General features: G+C 39.6%; 1 protein-coding gene across 1 annotated transcript in view; it reads right to left on the bottom strand.

Moving 5' to 3' along the window:
• Positions 1–25883, bottom strand: part of LOC137297168 (leucine-rich repeat-containing protein 74B-like) — a 614612-nt gene that overhangs the window by 114572 nt on the left and 474157 nt on the right. The window lies entirely within an intron of this gene.

Here is a 25883-nt window from a genome sequence, read left to right as displayed (position 1 = left end):
TTGTACATACGTATTTTCTTAACATATGTGTATGTATTCTTTGTATATAAGACATGAGACATACTTAAACAAATTGTCCCTCTCATATCATTGTGTGAGTTTTTTTAAATTTAAATTTTATTTCTGAATCCCTTTTACATAAAAAAGAAACTAAGCAGCCAGAGGGCCGCTAAGTCGCAGAATACAAAGTAATGTAATGGAGTATAGGAGTAGATATAAATTTCACTCTACAGCACAGACAATAAAAACTATGTTAAAACAATGGTAAAACAATGCAGTAAGTAGCTAAAACAATAGCCCATGACCCACATCCCTCATTTCGTGCTCCAATTAGCAAAGACAACGAAACCAGTGACCGTAAATCCCTCATCCCTCATTTATCCCTCATCCCTCATTTGACCCACATTTCATCCCAAAATAGCCACATGTGACATTATCTAATCACATCAGCTTCATTAAGCATAGTGATACATAATATCACCATGATAAAAAGAAGTTAATGATTTTTAATGAGAAATTATCAATGGATGTTTCACGCTATAGTTGATGGTTATTTGTTACAAAACGATTGGAATGCTGTTTATTCAAATAAGTTGTTTATACAGAACAGTCACGACAGGGTGGCATGACCAGTTGATACCCAGTCCACGGTGTACTCTATATATAGAATCAACAAACCAGGGGTAGCATGACTGGATGATGAAACTTAAATCTTTGAATAGTGCCATGTCATGATTAGTCATCCCTTTCACATTCTTTTTTAAAAACACACGTTCCAGTACGTTTATAACTCTACCAATGAGCGATGATGATTTTGAGTTTGATTCATAGTTTGAATTCACCAATAGGTGTGCGCATGCTCGCATCCATCACTGCTTACAGAAATGTTATTCCAACTGAGTACAAGCAACAGACAAGGTGTGCCTTTGCTGAACAGACATCATGGAAACAGGAGTTACAGATCGGTTCGTATTCCTTTATACAAAATCTTTACCATTTAGCCAGCGCTATCCTGTTAGGATTGAAGTTGATGGTAAAATCTTCAACTGTGCTGAGTAGTATTATATGTACATGAAGGCAATGACGTTTGGCGATGTGGTTACAGCTCAAAACATTTTAAGAGCCTCTTCTGCTGTTATGCAGAAGAGATTAGGAAGATGTGTGAAAAACTTTATTCAACACAAATGGGATGTAGTGAGCTACCATGTTGTGAAGAAAGTTACCCTGGCTAAGTTTACTCAGCCTTCCACTCTTCAACATGCATTAATGAACACCTCCACAAAAATATTAGCTGAAGCCAGTCCATATGATAGATGGTGGGGTGTTGGACTCTCTCTTCACGATCCCAAGCTATTAAATCCATCTAACTGGAAGGGACAAAACTGGTTGGGAAAAGCTTTGATGGAGGTCAGGCAAGAGCTTATGGACAAACTTCTTGTGAGTGAAAAGTGTTAAATTTTTGTTTACAGTCAACTGAATGGTAAAGCAGCATTCTATTCCTGGAAGCAAGTTCTACAATCATCACACAGCTTGGACGAAACAGTTGTCATGCAATCTAACGAATGGTTTCAAGATCACAGTGAATGTGTCAAGGATGCTAAGAGAAAGTTTCAAGATGATTCTAGGTCAGCGAAAAGAATCATCATCAAGAAGACAAGAAAACTGTTCTTGTGTGTTGACGAAGTGGACAGTGTAAATCACATAAAGCATGCAGAACTCTCACTTTGTGTTACACTTTGGAACTAAGATTCTTAGACGGTTATCCTGTGATTTGTGTTTTGGATGTATGTTTGAACCTGAGGGAGAACTGGTGCATACATGTAAGGACATGCTAGAACAGGATCACGTTAATGGTCTTTTCCTGACGGCCATGAGTGAAATAAATGATGAACACGTGACTGATAAATGGCTGGAAGTGTTTAGTGATGACTCATCTCTGAATTACGTGAACATAGTTTCATACCATTGCAAAGACTATCGGGACACTCATTTTAAAACATCAGAGTGGCTTCATGATCTGAAGCAATGTGTGGTTAAGATGCTGTTGTTAGAAAATCGTTTTCAATAATTGTGAATGTATATATGAATGAATGAATTCTATTAATTAAAGCATATGTTCCTTCCTATTCGTACCTTCATATTATATATTGCCTGTTACAACTGGTTTCATTTAGTACATGTGTGAGTTCACAAAAGATGAACAGGGTATTGTCAGAGAGGCACGAAAAAGCATTAGAAAAGTATTATTATGACCCTCACAACCCAGGAGCCTACTATGGTCCATCCAAATTCCGACAGGTATGGAAGACAACACCTCAACCTGATGTCAAGCTCAGGAAGGTGAAATGGTTTGTCAACAACCAAGATCCTTACAGTATACACAAACCAGTCAAGCATAGATTTAAAAGGATGAAAGTCAGTGAATTCCATGGACGAAATGTGGGATGTGGACTTTGCTGATCTTTCAGGATACAGCAAAGAAAATGAGGGTATATGGTATTTGCTTGTCGATATTGACATACTGAGGTTTACTTTTGTCCTTTCCTTGGAAAATGAAAGTCCAGAGTCCGTGTTGAAAGCCTTTAAAAAAATACTTCAAGAAAGGAAACCATGAAAAGTATGTGTAGTTGGTGGTAGTGAGTTTAAGGAAGTGTTCAAATCTGTTTTGGAAAAACAAAATATTACCATTACTATTGCATGCAACGAAAACATTAGAAGTAATTATGTGGAACGCTTCAACAGAACACTGAAGTCGTTGATCACACGTTACATGACACGTAAGAACACCAAGCATTGTCTCAGTGTTCTACCTGATTTGGTGTACAACTACAATAACACCCCACATTCGTTTTTACCCCTTCTATAACTTGCCCAAGTCAATAAAAGCAATGAATTGAAAGTTTGGCAACACTTGTATGTCAAACCTTTGTTGAAGTCAAAGGAAAAAAAAAGGTCAAGTGATAAAGAAATACAGATATAAAGTTTGTGATCTTGTTCGCATCCCATACCTGAGCAAACCGTTCAGCAAAGAACTTAATCTGAAGTGGACGGAAGAACTTTTCAAAGTAACAGAACGTTTAAAAAAACAAGACATACCTCTGTACAGAATTAAAGATTTTCACGGTGAACTTATTACAGGGAGTTTTTACACTGCCGAACTGCAAAAGGTTAACAAAGGAGACAATATTGAGTGGAAAGTGGAAAAGATCTTAAAGAAGAAATGCATAAGAGGAAAAGCGTATGTTTTGGTTTGTTGGTTAGGTTGGCCTAGTTCTTTTGATTCATATGTGGAAGAAAGTCAACTGAAAAACCTATGATGGAGAAATATGTGTTTCTCAAGAGTTCTGACACAAAAAATTATTATTTCAAGGATAACAGCCCTTATCATTTTCGCATTAAGCTCAATCAAAGACTGGTGTTTGATGGATTTGGGGTCATGTCTTTATCCGAGTTAAACTTTGGAAAGATGGACCTCACTCATGTGAACAATCCTTGTGTAGATATACTGTGTAACCTGTGCGATAGTTCCCTGGTGGGTAATACCCAGTTACCACTGTTAAGACGCATTGATCTGAGGAATGGACCCAACTTTTCCTTTGCTAATGAATACAGTATCCATGTGATGGTCAAAGAGTCACCTGACATTGAAATCTGTATAAAAGCGAGCAGTGGAACACCATTGTCATTCTTGAAAGGGCAGACTTATACAACACTTCACTTGAGACGTTATCCCTTTGCTGACTGAACATGGATTCCCTCCCTCTCTATATCCCAGATTATAGCAAATGGCAGAATTACTTCAAGAAACACATGACAGGTACTTCTCATGTTGTGAATGGAAAAGCTCTCCCTAAAGTTATTCCATCTCACTGATCTTATTCTCAACCAGAAGAACCCAAAATCGAACTGCAGATGACTTCAGAACAACAAAGTGTTGTGGAGACAGCGGATGCCAAGAGAAGCGCCATAGGTCTTCAAAAAGAACTGCAGGTGAACAGATTGCCACAACCAAGAGGATATGTCAGACAAGTAACATCGCCTCCAAGACAGCTAAAGCACTCAAGTGTACTCCTGTGAAAGAAAATGACATCTTCAGTTGAGCATCATGTCTTTATTGAATAGCAAAAATTTTGAAGAGTTGGTACCGGATTCGTTCAACCTATTTACCATACCTCCATATCAGACCAGTATCCAGCAACACTATTTTGTAGATGTACGCCCGCTCAGTCAAATCAATGACTCTTCTCCATTGGAATTTCACATATCCAATTCGGGTAGTGATTACATTGAACAAAACTGCACGTAAAACTCAAAGTCATCCATGTGGATGGTGTAATGTATGTTATCGACTAGTACGCGATCTCGCCAGTTACCTTACAGTGCTATGTTATCGACTGCAGATGACACACAATAAACGTAATGACAACGTCTGCCGAGTTGTCTAGTATGTGACATGGTGTCAGAAGTCGGCAATTACAACTTTCAAACTAACAATTTGAAGTTTGACGACCCAGACAAAGGAGTCTAGATCTCTAAAGAACAAAACGGCAAGTTGTTTATGAACTGTTATGCTCCGAAATCATAAATAGAAGCAACAGTTCGCTCGACCGCATGTTCACGAAATTACCAGCCTGTGCTACATTGAGTACGTAGAAGTGATTCTAGTAAAAATCTTCGAAGCTTTCTTGTCAATGAACTATAAACATGGCAACTAGTGAAAGCAATAGGCCTCAGATGAACTGGGAAGCTGTTGATTTAGAGCGTGAATGGAAAAGTTTCAAACAACATTGTCAATTTACGTTCAACGGGCCTCTGTCAGGTAAAACTGAATTACAGAAAGTGAACTATTTAATGACTTATATCGGTGCCAAGGGAAGAGAAGTGTATGAAACATTTACATGGACCGCTGCTGAAGGTGATAATCCTGCAGAAAACGAAACTTTGAATGGTGTTTTTGGAAAGTATGACCAATATGTAGCACCTAAGAAGAATCAGATTAGGTCAACAGTGATATTCAACAGGCGCAAACAAGAACAGAATGAAAGGTTCGACAATTTTGTGACTGATTTGAAGCTTCTAGTAAAAGATTGTGGCTATACTGATTCAGATAGAATGCTTCGAGATGCCATTGTTCTTAGAGCTTATCATGATTCAGTTAGAGAGAAGTGTCTGGATAAAGGTGACGATCTCACTCTTGATGCTGCTATTCAGATAGGTCAGAATTATGAAGCATCACTACAAAGTATGGCAACCATTGGTGATGAAGACCCCAAGGTAAATAGAGTGTACATGAAGAAACAACCCAAAGCGGGTAGGAAACATGGGACACAGAAACCCAAAACATGTGAAAGACATTCTAAATCGGACATTTGTAGCAGATGTGGGTATCAAGCTACTCACAAGAAATGTCCTGCTAAAAGTTCCAAATGTTCTAAGTGTAAGTTATTTGGTCACTTTGCTAAAATGTGCAAAACTAGACTTGATGAGGTAAACAATGTAGCATGTAGCAGTGAAGCCAGAAAATCATGTTCAAAAGTTGAAGAAAATGATGAATATGACTATTCTTCAGATGAATACTCACACTTAGTGCATGCTGTTGAGTCCAATGATAAGAAATGGTGGATAGATGTCAGTGTTTGTGGTAGAAACCTGGGTGTGCAGATTGACACAGGGGCAGATAAATCACTCATGCCATATCAAACTTATGTTGAAATGGGCCTAAAACTTCCACTAGTGAAGACTGACAAATGCTTCAAAAGCTACACACTTCATTCACTTGAAGTTGAAGGTAAGGTTACCTTGCCTGTTGTGTACAAGGACAAAACAGTGAATGTTCCATTTTATGTCATTCACCTGGATCAGAAACCACTATTGTCAGAAGATGTCTGTGAAGAGCTCAAGAGATTGACAAATATCCTGAGTTGAAGTCTACCACAGGAACTCTTCCAGGAACCTATCACCTGAATATTGATCCTACTGTACCCCCTGTAGTACATGGACCGAGACGGCAACCAAAGGCCTTAGTGGAAAAAATCACGTCCAAGCTACATGAAATGGAAGCGAATGGACAAATAGCCAGAGTAACAGAGCCAACTGATTGGGTGAGCTCTATGGTCACGGTGGTCAAGGGTGACAAAGTGAGGATATGCCTTGACCCTAAGGACTTGAATGTGGCAATACGCAGAGAACACTATCCAATACCCACAGTAGAGGAAGTAGTGTCATCGTTTCCTGAAGCCAGGATATTCTCTGTTCTTGATGCAAAGTCAGGATTTCTCCAGATTTGTCTCGACTATGAATCCAGTCTCATAACCACATTCAACAGCCCTATCGGATGATTTAGATGGCTCAGATTGCCATTCGGAATCAAATCAGCACCTGAAATATTTCAGCGTATTATGGATACTATGCTGGACGGAATTGTAGGTGCAAGAGCTATCATGGATGACATTTTGATCAGTGGAAAGACTGAGGCAGATCATGATCGGATCATGAAAGAAGTCAACAAGAGGGCAGCTGACTTCAATCTGAAGATGAACTTTGAAAAGTGCTAAGTAAAACAGACCAGAGTGAAATATGCTGGTCATATTGTTACACAAGATGGCTTGGAGGCTGATCCAAGTAAAGTGAGGGCTCTAAAAGAGATGCCTGTTCCAGAGTCAAAAGGTGACGTGAGACGTTTCCTTGGAATGACTCAGTACCTGGGAAAGTTCCTGCCTAGTCTCAGTGATGAAGATGCACCACTACGTGAGGTCATCAAGAAAGAAGTTGACTTCTTTTGGGAAAAGCCACAACAGAACCTGAAAAAAAAAATGAAAGAACTGTGTAGTTCAGCTCCAGTGTTAGCTAGATTTGACCACAAGAAACCAGTTGTGATCCAGTGTGATGCCAGTAGCTATGCGGTGGGAACAGTACTCCTGCAAGATGGGCATCCTGTAGCTTTCTCCTCAAGGGCACTCACTGACACAGAAAAATGCTATGCCCAAATTGAAAAGGAGATGCTTGCAATCGTTCACAGCTGCAGAAAATTCCATTACTACATCTTTGGCCGCCCAGTATCTGTAGAGACTGATCACAAGCCGCTACAGGCTATTTTCAGTAAGCCACTACTTGCTGCGCCAATGAGACTACAGTCCATGTTGCTGAAGCTGCAGCCTTATGATCTGAATGTAATGTACAGACCTGGAAACGAAATTCCTGTTGGTGACGCTTTGAGCCGCGCAAATTTACCAGACCAGGAAGTTGACATCCATTAGTCAATACATTAGTCAATATGGTTGACTACATTGCTGTTGCGCCGACAAGGTACCAACAGTTTCAGAAGTGTACAGCTGATGAGTTGAACGAACTTCACTCAATCATTCAGAAAGGTTGGCCAGACACTAGGTATGAAGTACCTCATTGCCTAAGAGAGTACTGGAACCAGAGAGATGAACTCTCCATATTGGACGGAATTGTATACAAAGGTATGCGCATTGTTGTTCCTCCCAGCATGAGAGCTGATATGATGAAGCAAATCCATGCTTCCCACCTTGGCATCAGCAAATGCAAACAACGAGCTCGAGAAGCTTTGTTTTGGCCTGGAATGACTGCCCAAATAGAGAGTCTAGTCAAAGACTGTGTGAAGTGTAATGAGTTCCAGAACAAACAGAAGTCAGAGACATTGATGCCAAGTAAAACTCCTGCCTATCCATGGTGTGAAATCGCAAGTGACATCTTTGACTTTGAAGGCAAACCGTACCTTCTTACAGCAGGTTATTTCTCTCGATTCATTGAAGTTGACAGACTTGCAGATATGAGCTGCAGAACTACCATAGAAACTCTCAAAAGTCAGATCTGCAGACATGGAATTCCTGAGAAGTTGAGGTCTGATAATGGTCCTCAATTCTCCTCCAGAGAATTTGCTCAGTTTTGTGAAGATTATAATATTCAACACGTGACGTCTTCATCCAATTACCCCCAGTCTAATGGTGAAGTTGAACGAGCGATCCAGACAGTGAAGAGACTTTGGAAGAAATCAAGTGATAAGCAACTTGTTCTGCTAGACTATCGCTCGACACCACTGGAGTCATGTGGACTCTCACCTGCTCAACTGTCTATGGGAAGACGACCCAGGAACAAGATACCTGTGTCCAGAGAACTGCTGCTGCCAAAAGCCTATGACAGGAAGGATGTCACTCTTTGTCTGAACGGGGCGAAGGAGAGACAAAAGTGGTATCACAATCAGAAGGCAAGTTTTGATCTCAAAGCTCTCTCTCCAGGTGATCCCGTTAGAATGGCTCCTCTACCGGGTACCAACAAGTGGCTTCCAGCTAAAGTTGTTGCTCATCATGCCTCTCCACGATCATATGTCATAGAGCACAACAACCGGAAGTACAGAAGAAACAGGAGTCATCTAAGACCCTCAACTGAGACAGCTCACACACAGGGCACCAAGCTCTGTAGACTACCCACTCATGAGCTCCTACCTCCACCCAGTGCTCGGAGAAACTTGAATGTACATGTGTCTCCTGCAATGAATCCTGTGACAACACAGACACGTCAGACTGATGTGTCAGATCAGACATATGTTAAAACCCCACTCAAATCCCCAGAGACTGTGCCAGTAGTAGTCACTAGGAGTGGTAGAGTCAGCAAGCCGCCAAATCGTTTGGATTTATGAATTCTTTGATTGACTGACTCATTGTTGTAACTTCTTGTTAAAGTGACATTTGCAGTTGAGAAACTGATTTTTTTATTTGTGTATTCCATAGGTGCCAAAGGAAAGTGACTCTTAATTTATTACATTGGTAATATAACGTCTCAGGCAAGACTCTAAAAGCCTAAGTTTATTTTGAGTATTCCAGTCAGAGTTTAATGATGTTTTAGACATTTGCATGCAAGTTATGCTGTTAAGTTATGTTGTCTACACGCTTTATCAGCTCCAAACAAAGAGGGATGTAATGTATGTTATCGACTAGTACGCGATCTCGCCAGTTACCTTACAGTGCTATGTTATCGACTGCAGACGACACACAATAAACGTAATGACAACGTCTGCCGAGTTGTCTAGTATGTGGCAGATGGATCGGTATTGGATGCAGACGAACACGTGGCACCTGTCAATTTGCTTTTGCAGGCACAGTTTTCTCAAATTTCAGTGTATATGCAGAACCAGTTGGTGTCTTCGACCAACAATCACTAAGCTTACAAAGATGAGGGTGAAGATAATGATGCCATTGAAACAACTGATTGTGTCACTGGAGCCAATTACGGTTTGACTGAACGTGGTACCTTCATCAAGAAGAGCAATGAACTGACCATGTCTGGACCTTTGTATGAAGATGTGTTTACCATGAAAAGACATTTAATCAATGGAGTAGATTTGACTTTGAAATTGTACAGATCATCACCTACTTACTGTTTGATGAGCGGTAAAGCCAACCAAGAGTATACAATTGAGCTACTCAATGCTTATCTCCAAGTATGCAAACTCAAAGTCAAACTGGCGCTGATTCTAGCTCACAACACCCTGTTCCAAAATAACTCCAATGCACTCTACCCTTTCACCAAGTCTGAGGTCAAGGTCAACAGCATCCCTGTTTTTCAACTGACGCATACCATTGATAATGTGTCCAACCCCATTGCTAATCGTTACATCATCGGCTTTGTGGAAAGCAAGAGTTGAATGGATCATATGACAAGAATCCTTTCAACTTTCAATCCAGCATGCTCAAAACTGTCAGTCTCTATGTGAATGGTGTCACTGTACCTGGATGTCAAACTCAAGCTGATGATGTGAACAGCTACGTAAACATGTTTGATGGCATGGGGTTTTGGAGAGAAAATTGAGGAAATTTCATATCCAGGGGAGAATTTTTGTTAGGAAATGCACTGTTTGTCTTTGAACTGGAAGAGGTGTGTGGAGAATCTGAGTACCTCAATCTGGTGAAGACTGGAAATGTGCAGTTGGAAATCGAGTTCAAAGCTGCACTAACCAAAACCCTGAGCTGCATCATTCTCAGTGAAAGAAACTCCACCATCGAAATCGATCAAGCGCGAAACGTCTTCATCAAGTAAACACAGAGATGAAAGCTTCACAGTTGATGTGCGCCCTTCAGTGTGATTCAACCTTACAGACTCATGTCTTGGGGGTGTATGCCAGAGACACGCTTCCTATAATCGCACCTTTCATGCAAAGACAAGGTGTATGACTTATAGTGAATACTTAGACCAATCAGAACAGTGGTCGTCAATGGGTTGCTATGTACTTTAAAAACAATACAGCAGAATTCTTCGATAGTTTAGCAGATCCTGTTGATGTTACATCTGATCGCTATTTAAAGACTTATGCTGGTTCTTACTTACACAGCAATCACCGGTTACAATCTGTGAATTCAAATGTGTGTGGGTTCTATTGTTTGTACTATGTCTTATGTAAATTTAAAGCACACCAGACTCTAAACCATATACTTCATCAGTTTGATGTACACAACTTCATGTGGAATGACGCCTTTGTATCTGAATATGTTTGTAATTATTTCAAATACTACTCTGCTTCTTGTCTAGATTGTAATGGATGTTATATCTATGTGTGAAAAAATCAATAAAATGAGTGTAGATGAGATTAGGTTTGTGTTGTGTATAGATACGATGGTATCAAGCCCAGTAGTACAGTTCTGTGCTAAAGAGCGATCTGAATACATCATGGGAGAATGTGTGTTACCATTTCAAACTCCTACTACAATATCGGTTGTGGGAGGATCTTCAAGTGGGAAAACCTTTTGGGTTGCACAGCTCTTAAAACAAGCTAGCTGCATGTTCGATCCACCACCCAACCTGATTGTGTATTGCTATGCTATGTGGCAGGATGTCTACAGCAAACTTAAGAGGACGATTCCCAACATTCGATTTAAAGATGCACTACCCACGGAAGAGGAGTTAAAATCATATTCCTTGGAATCCGATAAATGGTGTGTACTGGTAGTAGATGACTTCATGCAAGACATTTGCAAGAAACCTCTGTTCTTACATCTTTATACCACACTATCTCATCATCTGGGAATTACTGTCATTAACATTCAACAGTCAGCCTTTCCTAAAGGCGAATGTAACAGAACCATGTCTCTAAACACCCATTACTTTGTTCTGCTGTCTAACCCGCGTTCAGCACATGAATACAGAATTTTGGCATCGCAAATATTTTCAGGACAAATTAAATATTTTATGAAATCCTTCCAAGATGCAGTTGGGAGAAAACAATATGGGTATCTTGTTTTGGATGCTTCGCCCCATGCTGATGAACGCTATGGACGTTTACGCACAAACATATTTCTTGATGATGAAGTATGTACAGTCTACTTACAACAGTCACAGAAGTAGGACTAAAATGATATATTCGTCTCTCTATGAGTGTTTACATCATTTCACTTAAGTTGAACAGAACCATGGATGTGTGCGGACGGTTCAATGATGTGCTTGCAGACTGTGTTGAAACCGAGCGTTAAACTGAGGAGTATGGTCATAAGTTTAGTGACAGACTGAAGTCGTTCAACAACTGGACTGTTCAAATGGAACAGTCGCCAAAAGCCATGGGTGAAGCAGGATTTATTTACACAGGAGAATCTGATAAAGTCTACTGCTTCAAATGTAGGCTTCGTGTACATCAATGGAAACCTGATGATGATCCCATGACTGAACACTTCAGACTGTCTCCACACTGTAACTATATGCACATGGTGTCTGAACCCAGGGATACCAAGAAAGGTTAGACGTGAGCAACTATGAATAAATATTAATCACCATAGTTTTTCAAACTGACAATCTTCTATATAACAACCAATTCATGTCACTTCAGCCATTGTACAGTCAGCTCTCCCTCAGAATGTATGCAGTGAAAGAAAGGAATTGTCTGATCAACATTATCAAAAAAACACAGAAAGAATTATGCAACATTGAAAGAAACAGCTTCTCGAATGATGTTTACAGTGTCAGTGTGGGGAGACGATTACGCTGCTTTACAAACAGAACATCACTATGACTCATGGACTGAAGTCATTAAAGACTTCTTGTGGAATAACAGACTGTGTCCCAACATATTAGATGAAGACATATGGATAGATGGAAGGGTAGACTACCAATGTTTCTGTAGTGAAAATGAGCGAGTGGTTGCTAACAATATTTTTCGAAAGGCTATGTCTTTACAAGATTACGAAGACTCAAAACACAGTACCACTGTGTCTGTTAAGGGTGTAGATTTGTTGGAAAGCTGGCAAAGCGATCCTCCTCATGACTGTAGTAAGTGCAAAGAAGATGACAACAAAGAAAATGCGATTTTGGGTTTCTAGATAAATAACAATAACCAACGATGTGTGTCTTCATTTGAAAGTGGAACAGCTACCCTAAAGCATCAAAATGAGTGGTCTGCTCCAAAAACATTCATCTTTTCTTATGATGTTGGAACAAGCTAGTGTCAGGCAAAGAAAGGCTTTGTTAATACATGCCACTTGTGAACAGCTTATGTCAGTGATTACTCTTATATGTAACATTTTGAGAGGAATCATACCCTTACCAGACAGTGATAAAATACGCCTCTCACGCTGCAAGAAACGCATTCGATCTTTAGCCAGCAAGACAGTTAGTAGTCGCGAGAAACGTGAGCTGATTCTGACACATCATTCGGTTCTACCCATTTGCATAAAATCCTTTCAAATATACCTCTCATCGATTCACAATGAGCAAGCCTATGGTTCTTCTGACAAGAGAGACCTACCAGAGGTTGATGAACAGTCAAGAAGAACAGATTCTTCCTCAGACAGCGAATCAGATACTGAATCAGAATCCTCTGACGAAACAAGATCTGAAGATGATGAATCATAATAAGAGTTCTAGTGATGAAGCAGTTGCATCTGTCATGGAACATATCATGGACTTTATGCTTCGTGTCCCTGAGCAGATCATTAGAGGTACTTCGTCTACAAAGACCATTGGGAAGCTAATGAGCTTGTGGATATTTGTGAAAGAAAATATTCTGAATGGTCAAATAAGACTAACAGAAGATCTAAGGCTTGTGTTACCTAATGGCGAAGTATTACATGGCTCAAATATAGTGGACTTGCTCCGCTTTCTCATCATGAAAGCAGGTGCTAAGAGTCACCGACCACCAGACAAAAGAAAGACAAAAAAAAGAAGAAGACTGTAAATAAGAGGGTTGGCTGAAAAGTTCTAAGCCTCACTGTGAAAAAAAGTTTATTTTATTTAAAAGTTTAATTTATTTTTCTACATAGTCCCCTTCCAAGTTAACACACTTTTGCCAGCGATGCTGCAAGGCCCGAATCCCGGTCAGGAAGAAATCTTCTTCAGCTACCCTAAAAAAATCAGTCACAGCGGAAATGACGTCATCATTACTTGCAAAATGGCGACCGGCGAGTTCCTTTTTCATTTTGAGGAACAGGTGGAAGTCAGAAGGAGCCAAATCAGGTGAATAAAGAGGATGGTCAATGAGTTCAAAGCCACAATCGCGCGCGGATTGTTGACATGGCCACCACCGATTTCTGAACAGGCGCATTGTCTTGGTGGAAGAGGATACCTTTAGCGATAATCCCTCGTCGTTTGGCTTTGATTGCTTCTCGCAACTGGTTCAGTAGATCAACATAGTATCTGCCGTTGATAGTTTGACCTTTTTCAAGATAATCAATGAGCAGAATACCCCTGGAATCCCAAAAGACTGATGCCATCACCTTTCCAGCTGAAGGAACAGACTTGGCTTTCTTCGGAGCTGGTGAATCAGGATGCTTCCACTGTTTTGACTGTAGTTTTGTTTCTGGTTGAAAGTGATGTATCCAGGTCTCATCCATGGTTACAAATCGTGCCACAAAATCATTGGGATCTGCTTCAAAACGACGCAAATTGTCAAGGGACATCTGGAACCTGACACGTTTCTGTTCTGCTGACAAGAGCTTTGGCACCCATCTTGCAGAAACTTTAGTCATTACTAATTCGTTGGTGATAATATGCTCAACCCTCTCATGAGAGATGCCCACTACACTAGCAATATGTCGAGTAGTCAATCGTCGATCATCCATCAACATATCGAGCACTCGCGTGATGTTTTCTGGAGTGGTTGCTGTTGAAGGTCTTCCTGAGTGTGGGTCATCATCAAGGCTTTGTCTGCCATGCTTAAATTCTGCAGCCCACTTCTTTACTGTGGAAAATGAAGGAGCATCATCCCCTAGAGTGGAGACCATGTCAGCATGTATCTGTGTTGGGGACATCCCTTTCTTTTGCGAGTACTTGATGACTGCCCTGTATTCAGTTTTGTCCATTTCTGATGATTTCAGAGGGTAGGTTTACCAAAAGAGTTGTAGTTGAGATAAAACTATTAGTACGTTTGTAGTTCTTGTGTCTATGATTCACTAAATGATTGTCCTCATTGGTGGCAAACACCTGTCTCTACCTGGTGGGGAAAAACCACTCAGGCTGAGAACTTTTCAGCCAACCCTCGTACTTTATATCTAAAACGCAAAGCGTCTCATGGTGTGCCTGGTGTGGCAAACGTAAGGAAAACAATCGAATCATTTTAATGTACATCCATTCTTCTATACATATTATGTACAAGGAAATGAAAAATGGATTACTAAATGACTAGTTGGTCTTGTTGTTTATGGTAAATGCATGTTGAGTTTGGTCAGCATCACCAGTTTCTCTTTTCCTGTGTTGGAAAGCAAACCAGCATTCAAATATTCAATTTTTTCATAACAGATGGTGTGTCTATCATGGAAGTCTAGTCTGAGTTGTGTACGTTCATGATGTGCACTTTCTAACATGTTTTGATGAGATATTCCACTCAGAGCTTCCTCAAAATAGAGCTCCACCTTTTCATCACTATTCATTATCACACACTGGTGATGGATTTCAGACAGATGGTCGATCTCACATCCATAGCAATTGTCATCACACAATTTAGTGATTTTTGTCTGGAGTTCATTCAGGTAAAGTGTTTCGAGAATAGACTCGAACATTTGGCGATGGTGTCTCAAGTCATGTGCACGCTCAAGAGACTGCCTTGTGGTGTTGATTTCACGCACTTCCACAGGATATACAGTGTTAGCAGGGATCACACCCTGCTCCATTAGTTGGTGCAGAACCCTCTGTGCAGCTTGATAAGCAGCCATTCGCGTTCTTCTTAAGGTTTGCCCTTCGCGCACCGTTTGACCATTGGCACCGATCAGCCTGTACACATATCTCTGAACATTCATTTTAGCGCTGAAAATAAATGAATAATTAGATAAATAGTTAGATAAAGGGAGCAATATATATATATCAACTGGTGTCAATGCCACTTTGTTTTGTCTCTCAGTGTACGAAGTGTTATTGTATGATCGAATCAAGTGAAAGGAACAACCGAACATCTTCTGTTCAAATAATTATTGTTTATACATATCATGCCTGAGAAATTTCTTAATGACAGATTTCTTGATGCCTTTAGCTGTCTTTTTTTTCGATGACGTTTTTAGATTTTTGCATCAGAAAAGAGTACATTTTGCTTTTTAGTCCCACAAACTCTAATATGATGCCCCCGCCTGCTTCATTCTTCATTTTACCAGTTACCTTGCGATTTTCATCCGAATATAGCCCTTTTGGGTCATCGGGTGCATAGTTGGAAGTGTCACAAATGTTGATTGTATTTCATGAACACATAGGAATCCAAAAGGGGTTCATGTGAAGGGGCATGTACATGCATAAACAAACTGTCCGTGGCCATCATCAAAAGGTCAAGTCTTTCTGGCCCATGCTGCCTTTACATGACATCATAATAGAAAGTATAAACTTCATATTTGGCTAAATCCAAGATGGTGAAGCCAACAGCAATGGGTTGATCTAAATGTACAGATAATTTCTCCAACTCTACTGCAGTCACGTCTTCTGAAAAATTTTTGACCTGCTTGAAGTTACTTTTAGATGCACATTTTCGAAATTTTGATCTCTGTGTCACCAACTGAACTGTTTTATGCTTTTGTTAATTCATGCAAAACCGTCCAAACACACAGTTGTTCATGAGTTTATAGCGATCTTTATCACAGTCATCCTTGGCATTTTTGCGGTTCCTCAAATTAAGATCGATGTAAGGTTTCAACCATGCTCCTTGTCTAAATTTTAACACTCTGTGTATTTTTGTACATATCAATCCATGCCTCAGGTACAGCTGTAACGTTTTGAAGTGAACCACGTAGTGGGAATGATCTGTTAGAAGAATTTTTTACCAGATGATTTCTTTGAACCTTTACGCAACGATTTTTTGAGTGGGTTGAAATGAGTTAACAGTTTCTGGTGAGCTGGTGAAAACTCATCACAGGGAATGTCATCATGTGTAGGAGCCATGGGAAAAGCAGCATGAGCTTTGTGTAACTGTTTGGGATACAACAAATCGACTTCAAGGATGTAACCTGTATCTCCTTCTGTATCGACAGTTGTCCAGTCAATGCTGTCATGCTCTTCAAAACTGATGAACTGATAGTTTCCAATGGGGAGCGGTTGTAGCATGACTGTTGCATAGAGAGTTAACATCAAAGTAGAGAAGAAAGGAGGTGTCTTTGAGTGGATCAAAACCCGATAATTGTTAGCAACTGCATATTTCTTGCTAATCATAGACACCCTGCCACGAATGGAATTTTCAATGAAATTGTAAGTGTTGACATTAGTGAACAGATCAAGTTTGGCATCTGTGATTTTCATAGCAGCATCCAGACAAAAACCTGGCATGGAGTGATAATGACAAATGTCAAGACCATAGTCTGTCAAACACCCTGTTCTGAAGGTCTCTAAGGTCGGTTAATAGCAGCACATCAACACTCACATACAACCAGACAAAGTTGCTCATGGTTTCACAGTCAAACGCCTTCCATAATTCATGAACAAATGTATAGTCTTCCTGACTAATATTTTCATCAGACAAAGAACTGAAGATGGATGCTTGAGAAACAAGTCTCATTCAGTTTTCCCCAGTCGTCCATGTATTCATAAGGGAAGGGAAGTTTCCTTGTTAACATGTTTCCATGGTGGGGGAAGTGTTCTTTCAAATAGACAAATGAATCCACGCCTTTGCTCAGTTGGTTTTGTGTCGGTGCATCTAAGGAACTTTGCAGAAATTTGTAACTATCTAAAAAGACCAAATTGTTATCTACTGTAAACGATAGAAACTGTTCTGAGTTGTGAGGGATGACTGTAATGTCTCTGTCACCAAAGTGTTGTGCTACTTCCAGTATCAAGTGAGAATCATAACATTCAGAGTTATGAAGCATGACAACCACTTTCTTGTGTAACTGAAAATTCAGGTTATGTCGTTTATGCAAAACTTGTCGAAAACATCCTGTCAAGTGATGGTGGTCTAACACTCGATCAATACCTAATAGTTCACCACACAAACCACAATGAGTAACATTGGCGATGGTTATCTTATCTTGGTCAGTGAGCTGCATGGGTTTGATAGAATCCAACAATGTCTGGATGCTGTCATATTCCCTTAAAATACTTTCATTAAAGTGCTCAGCTGCCTGTTCTCCTACATAGGTTTGTACAGGTTTCGAATACTGTTCCTCCATGCACACCACTTTGTAAGCATAAGCACAAGGTACATGTTTATTGAGTCGTGAACTACCCAGGTTGCTTTCTGGAATGAGCAAGGACTCAAAATCAGCCACGATAACAAACTTGGCTCGTTCTGTTTTGCTTAGGGAACGTAAACCAAACTGATACACTGCATCCTCCGGGCTAGGCATAACAACTCTTTGTGCTTTGTCATAACAGTAGTCTATATGCTTATCCAGGCATTGTTGTGATGTATAACACCAAAGACATTTGCGACAGATGAACTGAGTGTGGTTATTACTTTGCTTGTTTCTGACTAACCCACTTAAATTGGTAATGAGACAGTAATGTGTATTCAGTTTAACGTCTACGTCCATACGTTCATGTTCTTCTAACCCGAAGATTCCTTCAAAATCATCCGACTCACTTTCTCACGAATTTCATCCTCAATTGCATCAATAACCTGACTTTGTTCACTGATCATGAAATTCAGTAGGTCTGTGCTATTCCGTCCGTCAAAGTCATAGTCTCTAACATCTCCCTGTAAGGAGCGGTTTGAACATGGACGTGAGGCGATATTGGTGGCGGGAGGGACGTTAGGTGGGGGAGAAGTTGTGGGAGGAACGGATACCGTAGCCGGTTTAGCCCTTTGCCTATGTTTACCTTTACCACCACCCAACATGTCATGGTCAGTTTTATGTTTGTGCATTCTTAATGCTTTAGAGGTTGGGAAAGATTGATGACAAGTTTGACATATATGTTCATCAGGAGCAGATGTTTTACAGTTACATGAATGTCGTTGATAACCCAATTCACTGTTAAACTGTGCAAACCAATGTGGACATTGACCACAATAAACAACATTTTCGGAACAACTTTTGACATGGTGTTGTAAATTGTCTTCCCGATTAAACGATCGATGGCAATGGTTGCAGGTAAACAATATGTCCACTCGTCCACAATGTCTCTGATGTCTCAACAAATGACATTTCTGTTTGAAACAATGTCTGCAAATTTCACCTTGGAAGACAGGGCATGTAGTTTGCTCAGACATTTTGTTATTCACCTACTATAAAATTTGAATACGATCCACTATTGCATGTTTTTTCCTTTGAAAACTTCTTCTTTGTTTATCTGAAATAATTAGGTTATGATAGCACATTTCTAACAATGTTTTAAAAAATGATACACAAAAAAGACAATGACTAAATATTCTGATTGTTACTCACTTCTCTGTTGCTTGTACGTTCGCTTGTAGAAGTCGAGTTTTGACTGTCTCTAGTCTTTGATGGACTGTTGAAGGCTGTTTCCGGTCGTGCATAACCTTATCCTTTTATACCGCATAAGTGCGCTTTGTTGCTTGCTATTTCTCATGTCTTGTAACGAAAGAGGGATGTGACTGGACTCACCACGTTTTGAAAAAGTGACGTGTCACAATTAGTCGCTTCTGTTTTTAACACCACAGCGTGGTTGCTCGGTACAAGCAGGGACGTTGATCCAACGTGTTTTGGAAATGAAAGAGGGGTGTGTCTCTCATATGTACTGCTCATCATCACTCATGATGTTGTCCTGACAGATATTCTTGTATATGCGCGGATAGCCAAATATTATGAGTGTGAGATTATATATGTGATCACAACATTCTGTTAACCATGATAAAAATTTTGACCAAACAATTTGCACAAATTAACATTCTCAAAACAAGTGGCAAATAGATTCCTTTTCTTCATTTCAGAATGAACATAAATCTGAATCTTTAATTTTAATTCTTTTTTAAGAAATGTATTGGTAGTTAAAATTCTATAGAGTATCCTGTACTGACACCATCTCAGTTTGGTGTCTTGTGTTGATTTAAACGATTTTAGGAAAATACAGTTCAAGACCACAATGGAAATGCTCTTGCCATTTTAACAGTGCTCTTGGTGTCCTGTTTGAAGAACAGAGGATATAGTAATAGGCTTTAAAGCCTCTGTTGATTGAAACTAACAGCCGAGTAATTGGAGAATTTCCTGCACATTGTCCAATGTTTTCTTTCACTATTGGCAAGCCAGCAAAATATTTTCTTATAGAGTTAATGACACCATAATATTCTAAAAAACACACATTCCTTTGATAGCTTATATCAAAATCAACCAGAGACAGAAAAATGCCATTTTCTTCAACAAGGTCACAAATTTGAGAGATACCTTTTTGGAAACACTCTTTATAAAAAACATTTTTTGTATCTACAATGATATTGCTATTATGAAATGTATGATCAGACAAGAAATCTTCAAAATTATCCGGTTTGATTTTACTTGAAAAATCATAAAAGCATAAACACAATCAATCCAGAAAGGATTTATTAGATTCGCTACATTTGGAATAGCTAGCATTTAAAATATAAATCCTTAGTAACTAGTTGCCTCATCCAAGTCACCTTCAAAGCTCTGACATATTCAAATCTATCCACCCTCTCTACACAATGTTTGTCTCTTTATTCTGTCATTTTTTTTATTCCACACAAACACAAATAACATTTTGTTATGTTCCTTCAGAAAAACACCAGGAGGATTAGGTTGAGTTAGAAAAAGATAATTAAGTTTGGAAATGAGTAGCGATTTGATCAAGGCAATCTTTCCAAGTGGGGTTCAGATTCTGTTTATCCATTTATTCATCACCTGTTTAATTCAAAAGGTTTTCAGCTAGAATTGTAATGAACAACATCTGAAATATTTGTGCTAAGAGTAACACCTAAAACCTTGAATGTTGAGGGGTTCCTTTGAAGTTTTAAATGAGATAAATATCTTTTTGCACTGTTTTTCATACTGCCAATCCATATTACCTGGGATTTAGCATAATTAATCTTCAAACCTGACATAATGGCAAAGACATCCAGTGATTCAACAACAGCTTCAAGAGAATGTTTGCTCCCATCAAGAAGGAAGTCAGTATCATCTGCATACTGTGAAATTAAATATTCTGTATCATTTCCTTGTTTTCACGCACCAGTCCTGCCAATATTTCCACACACAGCAAAAAAATACACGTTGACAAGGACATTTGGCCATTTATAGAAATATAAGATTTAATATCCTTATTCAATTCAATTCATCACCTTATAAGCGGTTCAAAGCCAAAGAAAGATAATGTTTTCTGTATAAAAGTCCATGAAACCATGCTTTAGCAAAATCAACTCTTAATAACATACATGGAATGTTGTTTTTGATTCTTTAAGAACTAAAGTATCATCGATCGATAACCGGGTCAAAACAGTGCACGCCTGGCTGGCACAATGAAATGTGTTATCAGTAATGATGTGCTATATTCAGTGTAACTATATCGATTATGGGGAAAGTGTAACCGTCATCTAGTTCTCTTATTGAGAGTAAGAAGAAGGCTACCCATATATTTAAATGCTGGCATATACTATTAACAAGGGATTCAATCAGAAAATACTCTTTGTAGACCTTTTCTGTAATAACAATAGTCAATAGATAGTCGCCATGCCCTAATTCTTCGAGTTTTTTAACAATCAGAGACTCAACATCAACACAAGATATGTTTTTAGCACGCCACAATTCCATTATTATGTATAGGTGTGAACAAATAGTGTAAATAAAGCAGGTGGTGGTGCGGTGGCTTGCAGCCTGCTGGAGGGTATGGGTGAGTTGTAGTCGGCTGTCCACAGGGTTGTGGGGCATCCCCCACTGCTATACTGATTTCAGCCAAACAGTTTAACGTGTATCTTCTATTATGCCGTTGGTTTTCATGATAAATGCCTGTTGAGCTTGTTGTGTCCCTTGTTTTATGTACTTTTTTTTCTCGTCCTCACTTATAGAATATGTTTTATGAACCTTTGATCTAATCTCATTTTTCATTTTGTTGTATTTTTCTAATTTGCTGATGATCAAACGAAACTCCCCTTCTGAGATTTTATTGTCATTGAGTGCAGTGGAATATGATCTTCTATCATGTTTCTTAGCTTTACGATTCAATTTGCGGGATACAAACTTAAACACCGACCCAACCGTTCCTGCCACTATGGCTGCTAAATTCAAGTCCTAACACCACCGACGCGGCTATGACTGCTACTGCTCCTAATCCCATGCTAGCTGCCATTAGGGTGGTATCAGCACTGTCTATATAGTTTAAAGCTCTACTGTATTTTTTATGTAGTGATGCCCGAGAATCTAGCTGTTCTAGCTGACGTTTTATTTCACATATCTGTTTCAGTCGAAACCCGTCTGCACTTCCTTTAATGTTTCCTTCTTCATCTACGGCTGGATACAGCCCCATCCTGTTTGTCTATAATATAGTTTATAAACTAGTTTTTAATTATATGTTATCAAATTTTTGTTTGATACATTTTAATCTTATAAGGTTTAAATTATCGTACAGGTAAATGGGGGAGATATTAATAGGTGTGTTTTCATCCATAATACGAACACCATCGAGGCTTTTCGATGGTTGGTATCCCTGCCTTATAACAATTCGGCACCGTTTCTACTCATGCTTTTCAAACCAAAATATTCTAAGACCATCTAAAAGTATTCTTGACTTGGAAGTTTTTGTGAGATATGCGTCTATCTATAAGGATGCGAGAAGTATGCCATTGTTTGTAATTTTGGAAATGAGGTCATTTTGATTAGAAACGATGTAGGGTTTGTTAGTGTTATTTGAATTAACCATTCAAGCTCTGTAAAATCTTCTAGTGGCATTCGTTTGTATACGTTATCTTTAAAGTATAAGAGGTATGAGGTGGCTTCCTCACCAGGTAAATTGAATCTCTTTGTGTCTCCCAGATTGCTGAGTGTTACATTAGAGCTTACCATCATTTATAAAACTGTTAGAAAACAGTTTCCTATTGTTTTTCTGATAATGTCTCAAAGTGTAAACTTTAAACTAATAAAATTGATATGCTTGGTTAGAAAAATCTTGGTTAGAGATATAGTGTCTTCCACTAACACTGTGACACCTTGCATACTGGTGCGTGAATCACCCCCCAACCACATGTAAATTGAGCAAACGTGACCTTGGGTTTTTTTTTTAGGCCACCAGAGTTTGATTCCTTTCACGATCTCAATATCGTTCTGTCGTGGCTCACCTAGGTAGACCTGAATGACAAGTGTGGAATTCCCCAAGAGCATTAGATAGTACGGTAAGTCTTCTATATCAAACAATTTATCACCGAACGATGGGTATATTAACCATTCATCAACATTGTTGCGAACTATATCATATCGTGTGTTGATGTCAGATACTGATGTATCTAGGTTAAACTTACTACCAGATTCACTGACAACAGGGACTTCAACGCGTCTGTAAATGTTGTTTCTAAGCTTAAATTCGTTTATTTTACCATCTATTCCTGTGTCATCAAATCCTCTAGTATCACCTAGATCTGATAAATCAACATTAACACATCTTTTTATTCGCATTCAGGGACCTTGATTACTTGCCATTTTGTATATGTAGTGTTATGCTTAGGTAACCTATATTTACAGTATTGTTTTTTGCATCTAAAATTGATACTTTTAATTTGGGAATATTACCATTTGTTAATTTTTTATACTAGCGCGATGACAATGACTTGGTGCGACCCAACAGACCTCAACAATGTGGAAGGATGCTCACTTTGTATATTATCCGTTGTGCTAAGCTGGTCGAGATGAACACATAGCTCATGGTATGGAATTAGATCTGGTGGGGATAAACTAATGAGGTGATATTTCAGCATCAGATACAAAAAACCCTAGTTAACTCTCAAGCGGTGGATTTAATTTCAGTGTGTATCGTTGCTCTTCCGTTTGAGTCATTTATTTACAGTTCAGCTCATGACGGTTTGAAAACTTCATCACTGAGAGAACACACACTATAGTAACCATCAGTTATTTCATTTCGCACCCATTGATTAACAATTCATAACTTCCGTGGGCGATGTTTGTCCATCATGGGTAGTAGGTTATATCGCATATTGCTATTTCGATTTGGCCAGACGTGTTATCAGTGGCATGCATAAGTTGAATGGGCTCACCATTCATTATATCCGAAAGCGAATATACTACCATGATGTATTCTCAAAGAAATAAGAGCTCCAATACCTCAGGATAAGGCATGGAATGCAAGAAACTATCCGTATGATAGACAGGCATTAGAACGAGTTTGTAATGAATTCGGTGTTGATCCGAATACGGACTGGTGTTTGCTGGGACCAAATCAGGGATTAAGAATTCCTATCATTCACAATCAATCACTCGCGGAAGCTATGATGTGGTTAAAAAATGGGGTTACAAGTCGTATCACTACATTAAAGCAAACGAGTGGAATGACCATTACATGGCTTTTGACGACAGCAAGGCTTATCGTGTTTGGAGGTTTAAACAGAGGCCAGGTGATGATTGGAAAAAATTTATGCTAGATACATCAAAAGGATACACTCACATAGGCGTTATCCATTTAAACGATTCGATTAGAACGTACGTGTGGACTATTCTTTGCGCTCAATCACAGACACGCTCCGGCATCATAGGTAAGGGAACCACTTACGGTGCTCCAAAACAGTTTGTGGCTAGTATTGAGGATGCAATAGCATCACCGGTAGACCTACCTAGTTCTATAAAACGATACCAGGACACCTTACAATACGCCAGGTCAAAAGTGTTCTGTGTGGGATTGTACATGGCTCCGAGCGACATGCGCCTGAGAATCAATAAAATAACAGGCTACATCAAAGAAATTATCATCGCCACAGCCAACCAAAAATTAGGCGTTAGTGCTGACATAAACATCTCCCACATAGCCCTACACCCTTATACTGGTGAAATGGGTATAGTGCAGCCACCACCAAAGCCAAGGGTTAAACCAGGGGGTGTGGTTGACCTCCCACCACTCACTGTCAACAAGCAACATATCGATCGTAAAACAGCTCTGGACGTTAGAGGTGTCGTGGTTGGTTTGTGCCTTATATGGCCTTATATGTGGTGAACCCCACACATGCAGGACGACCCTTCTAGCCGCAACATACATCAGTCCAGCCGCGGTGACGATGAATGCCCACAGATTTTGACCAAGCCACGCAGCAGTTTTACCAATCGTGCTGAGCAGCCACGATACTGGGCAGGGCTTCTGCGCCCTTACCAGTGAGTTTAGCCAGGACCCCTCCGAGTGATTTCAGATGTTTTTTTATCCAGTCTCTGACGTCACCATGACTCTAGGGACCACTTGGGGAACCCCTCCAGTAACAGATACGATCAGAGTCGATATGATGAACCCCAATGCTGTCAGAACACTGACAATGGTGATGCCTTGCTCTCAGACTAATATTCGTATGTTGGCTAAAGTTGTATCCTCATTCAGTTTTCTATCGATTGTTTCCCAGATGCGGCTGATCTGATGGGAGCTGTTCAGAATTCGAGGAAGCGGATTCCAATCATGCATGCCTCTCGTCTTCTAAATTACTAATTCGTTCCGTGATACAATGCTTCGTATCCTCATCTTCCATTTCACTGAGTTTGGTTTTTTCACGAGCTATGTGCTCATCGAGTTTGTTCAGTTTTCCAAAGTTGTTCACGAGTTCATCGCGCACGCGTTTCAAGGCTTTGTCTAGGCCGTACATTTCCCTCATTGGAAAGTTAAAACCCAGCAACGGTTTGTCCCAGTATTACTCAACAGTTTTTCAACGCTGTCAGACGCTTCTGTAGCAGGCTGTATGGTGGCCTGCGGACGGCTATCAATCACAAGTTCAGATCTGGTAGCTTGCAGATCTTGAACAACATTGGGGGGTAAGGGGTCCTGCAGACAGCTGGTGGGTATAGGGGGGAAGCCCCATTATTTTTGGTTTTGCGCCACCGTAATCTGGCATGTTTAGTTTTTCACGTATAAATTCGGTACCATGGCGACTGGCGTTTGTTAATGAGGTCAACCTCTGGGTTATGCTTAAGAGGTAGAACATCATAATCATTTAAGGTAAACTTTGAATAGTCTTGGCCTAGAGGCTCAACGTAGTTTCTATCGTTTTTTAATCCGTTGTAATAATCGTCTACTGTTGTTTTCAAAAGTTGGTTGCTCAATGACGAACTAGTGAACGAGGTATCGTCATCGTAATCAACATCAGTAGGAGCAGTAGCTCCAAAATCATCCATCTCAAAATCGCCCATAGTTTTAAAATTATATTATACTAAATATTAATAATATATAATGTCATACGGTAGAAAGCTAAATCCTTTTCAAAGATTAAGAGAACTGCTAGGAGTCAAAGCAGTGCGCAAATCTCTTACTATTACGAACAACCCCAGCAATACAGACCAGAACCAAACACTGTTCGTTAGATTCCCAAA

The sequence above is a fragment of the Haliotis asinina genome, chromosome 9 (genome assembly GCF_037392515.1).
Source record: "Haliotis asinina isolate JCU_RB_2024 chromosome 9, JCU_Hal_asi_v2, whole genome shotgun sequence".
Taxonomy (NCBI): Eukaryota; Metazoa; Mollusca; class Gastropoda; order Lepetellida; family Haliotidae; genus Haliotis; species Haliotis asinina.
Note: the sequence above shows the minus strand (reverse complement) of the source record. Positions and strands in the feature narration are given on the sequence as shown.